We start from the raw sequence: 6,000 nt of genomic DNA, 5'->3' as shown, positions 1-6,000 counted from the left end.
CGGGTGGAAGGGGGGCAAATCCAGCATCATCTTTAAAAGGCGGTTTTGCTTGATTTGTATTTTGTTCCGGTGGCACTGTGCACAGTCGAACCAAGCAGGGAACCCATACGCCACCGTAGGCCGGAAAACGGTTTTGTAAAGGAGCAACTTGATAGTAGGATGCAGCCGAGAGCGCCTCTTGACAAGCGGGTAGAGAGTTTTTGTGAGGGTATCACATTTCCGGATGCTGTTGGTCACATGGCAACCAAAGTTGAGTTTCTGGTCCAGGCACACGCCGAGGTATCCAACCGTAGCGGACCAAGGAATGTCGACACCATTGCAGGAAACTTGAGTTTGAGGCAGGTACCTTGGGCTCCGACGACGCGTAAAGAAGATGGCTTGAAATTTGGTAGGATTTACTTTGACTTTCCATTTCTTGTGGTATTCAAGAATAGAATCCTGAGCATGTTGTAGCTTGTCAACTACTACATTGGCATCCCGATGTGATACGAGAAATCCAGTGTCGTCTGCAAAAAAGTAGTATTGTACTCCTTCTATTTGCACAATGTCGGCTGAAAAAATGTTGTACAGCGTAGGACTTAATACGGAGCCTTGCGGTACGCCAAAAGGAACTTGCATCCGCTCTGAGGCACAACCATTTACCGAGACTTGGAAGGTCCTATCCTTCAGAAAACTGTGAATGATCTTCAGAAGTCTCACAGGGAAGTTTCCAACATGCATTTTGTGCAGAATCGCGTCGTGCCAAACCGAGTCGTACGCCTTTTCTACGTCGAGTAGGACCAAACCCGAAGAGTTGCCTTGTTGTAGGTTTCGCCTGACCTGCTTAACCAAACGTACGATCTGGTGACTAGTTGAGTGTCCTTTTTGAAAGCCAAACTGTTCGTGTGGGATGATTAGTGCGGTTTCTAAGTGTCTATCGATGCGGGTCAGAATGACGCGTTCGAAAAGTTTACTTAGTGTTGAAAGAAGGCTAATAGGTCGATAATTTGAAGGAACAGTTGCATCCTTTTTCGCTTTCGGTATCGCGACTACTATTGCGTGTTTCCACTCAGCTGGAAAGTAGCATAGTTTAAGGCATGCAGAGAAGATTTTGGCGAGGACCACTAAACCTTTCCGAGGGAGGTGCTTCAACAGCCAATTGCTTATTCCGTCGTGGCCAGGCGATTTCCTGACTTTCAAGTTGCGAATAGTAATAGCGATTTCCTTGGGACGAACAATCCAAGAGTTGTCGGCAGCTGGCATTGATTGCTCAATCAATTCGATGGAACGTTTGACAGCATCGACTGTGTCCCTATCATCGACCGATTGGTTATTATGCGATTTGGCAAAATTCTCGGCTAACAATGTAGCTTTTTCTTGGGGGCAGGCATATAACGTGCCACCACTTCGCAGAGGAGGACTGTACTTCACCGTATTCTTCAGAGCTTTTGAGAGACGCCAAATTATGTTATCGCCGCGTTCCATTGACACCAGGGTTTCCGTAAACTTGCTGTACCGAGCGTTGGTACAATTGTCACGGATGCGATTGTTCAGAGATAGAACTATTTCTTTCAGCATCGGGTCCCTGGAACGCATCCACTGCCGACGCCGTAGGTTACGCAGCCGGATCAGTTGTTTGGTGTCTTCGGAGATTTCAGCTACAGCGTATCGACGAGGGGCGACTTGAGGAACAGCGACTGATTCAGCATCCAGAAGTGTGTTTTTGAAATAGGCCAGGGCAGCGTTGATTCCATATTCGGTTTCTATGGTGGCAAAAATTTGATCGTTTGGGTTCAGCTTTGCATTTACCGTCCTTTGGAAGGCAACCCAGTTAGCGCGGGGGTAGCATCGGACAGTTGATTGATGAGACACCATAGGGGCAGAGGGTTTGATATCGAAAACAACAGGTAAATGATCCGAGGATAACTCGTTCATGGCTACAGGTTTTGACATGTCGATAATGTTGTTAGACAAAACAAGGTCTAGAGTTGACGGTTTCCCCCTACCGGTTGGAATGTACGAAGGTGAATCTGGAAAATTGACGAAGAACCCAGAACGAGTGGCTTCCTGGAGCAGTATATTCCCAGCTTTGTTATTCTTCTCGCAATTCCAGGATCGACTTCTAGCGTTGAAATCTCCGACAACAAAGAAGGGGTCATCGTGGTCAACCATTGTACGAATATCACGGCGAAATAGGGACCAGTCTGAGCAGCGCCGCCCCCCGGGAAAGTAGGCAGCAATAATGCATATTTGGTTGTTGTCAGTAGCGATAGAGACTCCAACGGCTTCGATTACTTTCGTGGCGATACTAACTTGATTAAATTTTATACCTTTACGGATCGCAATCATAACGCCTCCTCCCCTAGCGTCCTCGGCGCTGGAGGGTCGGTCAAGTCGCACGCAACAGAAGTTTGGATGAAGAAAAGAAATGTTGGGTCGCAACCAGGTTTCTGTTATGAATGCCACATCTATGTTCTGCCGTTCAGCAAATTCGAAAAATTCTAATTGTTTACTATGAATGGATCTCCCATTCCAATTGACTATGCGTAACGACGTTGGATTAGCCATTGTATACGTACTTGATGATCAGCTCCGACAGAGCTAGGAATTGCTGCTCCTTGGTGCGGCAGGCTTGCAGTCGTAGGAAGAGATCTTTCGCCAAACACATAAACTCGGTGACAGTAAATAGATTGGAGTTCGGCTGAGATGCATCCTGGGAAGCCGATCCCTGAACAACTTGAGCGAATGACAGACCACCGGTTGCACTCGCTCTCTGGCCTTGCACGTTAGAGATGTTTCTAGGAAGACCTGACGACGTAGGCGGCGACGCACGGGAAGTAACCGAAATCGGTTTTTGGGAGACGCGCTGGCGTCTTTCCTGTAGTTGCTTAATGTAACTCTGGCGTGTGGGGCAACCACGGAAGTTCGCTGTGTGGTTACCACTGCAGTTTGCACAGCGAATTTCGTTGCGAGTACTGGAGGCACTGCTGGTGTTCCTAGCTGGGAGCTTACAGTCAATAGTAAGGTGCTTATCGCCACATTTCACACAAAGAGGGGAAACATTGCAATACCGCGTCCCATGTCCAAATTGTTGGCAGCGATGGCATTGGACGGCATCTTCAGGTTTTCTGCTGAAAAATCTCCAACTTACTATTGTGCTGAAGAGAGTCTTAATCTTGCGCAGCTGCGAGAGCTTGACAGCACCCTTTTCGAAATACACCAAATACAGCACACTTTCTTCTGGGCCGCCAATTTTCCGCGAGAGAATTTTCAGATCCGCCGGTCGCACATCATTCAGCTCCAACTCTTGTTTAAGCTCAGCTGTGTCGTATAGAGTGAGACCCGAGAGGACGAACCGTACAGGCTGTTGATGCGAAGGAGTAAAAGTGAAAAACTCCGTGTTGGAACTTTGCAGTGCCTTAATTGCAGCGTCGAAAACGCTGTTGTCCGTCGCATTTAGCTGTGTTCCGGATTTAACAGCCTTCATGCGGAACGCGGTCTGCGGAATATTCGCCGAGTTCAACAATTCACGAGTGTGCTTCGTGCCCTTGTTGATGATCGTAATCGGAGGTGGGCGACGACTTTTCTTCGCGGTGGAGGGAGATAATTGCGATGCATTGTTTACATCGCCATCCGGGTCGATAGTGGACAACGTTTCGAACACGTTTTGGGAAACGAACGACGGGTGCATCGATTGGCTGCTGGGAGTCGGATCCATCGCATCAGAACAACGTTCCCCGACCGTGTTTGGAATTGGATGACTTCGCTTCATCCGCTTGGCATCGCAAGAGGCACCGGGCTCACTGTTTGAGGTTAGCGACTTGGTTTTAACGTAATCGCGGCGAATAATTATGTTGGAAGACGTACTAGGTACATTTTCGACCGGAGTGGGACGGTTCGGAGTGAAAGTGTCCACTTTCGTAACAGTCAATAATTAATTCGCGAAAAAAACTAACAAAAAAACAGAGGTAAATAGCGCATCAAATTTCGCTGCAACAGCGTAAGTTGCTTTGACAGCTAGCACTCTTACACTGAGAAAAATATCCATATTGCTGTTATGTGTCAGCTACTATAGATTTTTGCAATTAGATTTTACAAATAGTAACAATGTTCCGTACACATACTTTCGGATGAACTCTCAAGTTATTAGGCGTATGTGTGGCTCTTATGAAATTGAATTCTCGAGTACTTACATTTGATCACTAATGACTTATGTATTTCATTTGGAAAATTTAATACTGTTTTTGCATTCTTCATAGGTACTTTCAACCCGTTTTTATTTTTTTACACGAAGATCAATAAAACATCTTGTTTATTCACTTTATACAATATATTTATCTGTGCAATTTACATATTCCTACATGTTTGTAATGCACCTGTTATTTTTTGGCCGGCAGCAGATCAGCAAATGTGTTGGGGTCCCGCTTGTGGTGATGGAAATTTTGGTAGCATCGTGGTACCGTCGTACCGTCTACCCCCGTTCGTTTGAACGGCACCTCATGCAAACCAACGGGGTTCATTTTTAATTTGAACGTCTAGCAACTCTGTTAGCATCGAAAAACACACTACTGGCAACCTGATTTGGTGTTTTGTTTTGGTTCTGCGTTCCGTTTCACACCGTTCCATTAGCAGAATGACGTTTGAACCATTTTTAGTTTGAACGATGTGCAGATTAGAGGGGGTCAAACTAAAAAGTGTTCAGATTACAGGCGGTCAAACGAACGAGGGTAGACGGTATGGGGTTCCGCAGCCGTAAATTTGCCGGTTAGTCCAATCAACTGCAATGTAATTACGATTAGATGAGTGATTTTTAATGAGTTATCAGCAACTTACTTGCAACTATTCCCGCAAATCCCTGCATCAAAGCCGCACGCCGGCTACACTGCACCGTACCTCCTGTATGTGCTCCTCGAGGCGTTCCTTTACAACACGTTAAAAATTCTTACTGGAGATGTACGCTGCTCAATGTCCGATCCTTCCACTCGCTCTGAAATAGAAGCATGTACTGTAATATAACAATATTCAGGAAAATATCAATTATTTCATATTTACCCGCTCAATTTCCAGCTATTCAGCTCGTCGTCCATCTTGAAAAAAGGAAGAAAAACAACAAAGTTCACGGGAGGCGTCGGTTCATGAGCAACTATTTGAAATTATGTGTCATACTTTATGGATTTTTACTATAAGGAATGACACATAAAACTGAATCAGTTCCACCAACAAAATTTAAGTGTGGTGATTATAAACATCGAAATGAACTCTGTCCATCAGATATGTGTTTTCACACATAAATAAAATCATTGGATTTTTTGTAGTGTATGTAACACTATATTATACTGTTTTTCTTACGTTTGAACCATTCACTTTTCCGAAACATTATTTTTCCGTGCATTTTTAATTATTTATTCAGTTTTAGATTTTTTCCGTGCTTTGTTTTGTTGATCTTTGTGACTTTTATGATGCAAAGGAAAGGAACGAAAAAAGTGAATAAGTTGAAACATCAATTTTAAGTCAATAAAATGTTTAAATAAGTAGTAAACCAGATGTCTTAAGAATCGCAGATCCAAGAGATATGGCGGGCTAGGTATGTAGAGTGCGATGAGAGGAATACGATTGACGAACTTTATCTTTGACGTAGAGCCATCTTTAACATATGGACTGGACTGAATACTGAATGAAATTCTAATATAGGTTCGTCTGTGGGTTCGCTTCTTAACCTAACTTATACTTGAATCGAACTTGACAGTTTTCTTATGAGTTGTTAAATACATATGTACGTGTATTTCAAACTTCAGTCAAACTGGAGCCTCAATATTGCAATAACGGTTAAGCACGCTGTAATGATACTTATGTACCTCGTCACCCACTTCATGCAACTACATTAGTGGTCTAATAATGCTTAGCGCGCTCGGCATAGTTCCATCATGCCGCTCAAAGTGTTGCCACAAATAATGCTTAGTTTGCGAAACCCGGTTATCTGGTTGGTGGGGCATGGGAGCCTAAGCTTCAACTGTTAATGCA

Source organism: Aedes albopictus, chromosome 3 (genome assembly GCF_035046485.1).
Source record: "Aedes albopictus strain Foshan chromosome 3, AalbF5, whole genome shotgun sequence".
Classification (NCBI taxonomy): Eukaryota; Metazoa; Arthropoda; class Insecta; order Diptera; family Culicidae; genus Aedes; species Aedes albopictus.
This window is presented reverse-complemented; position numbering follows the sequence as displayed.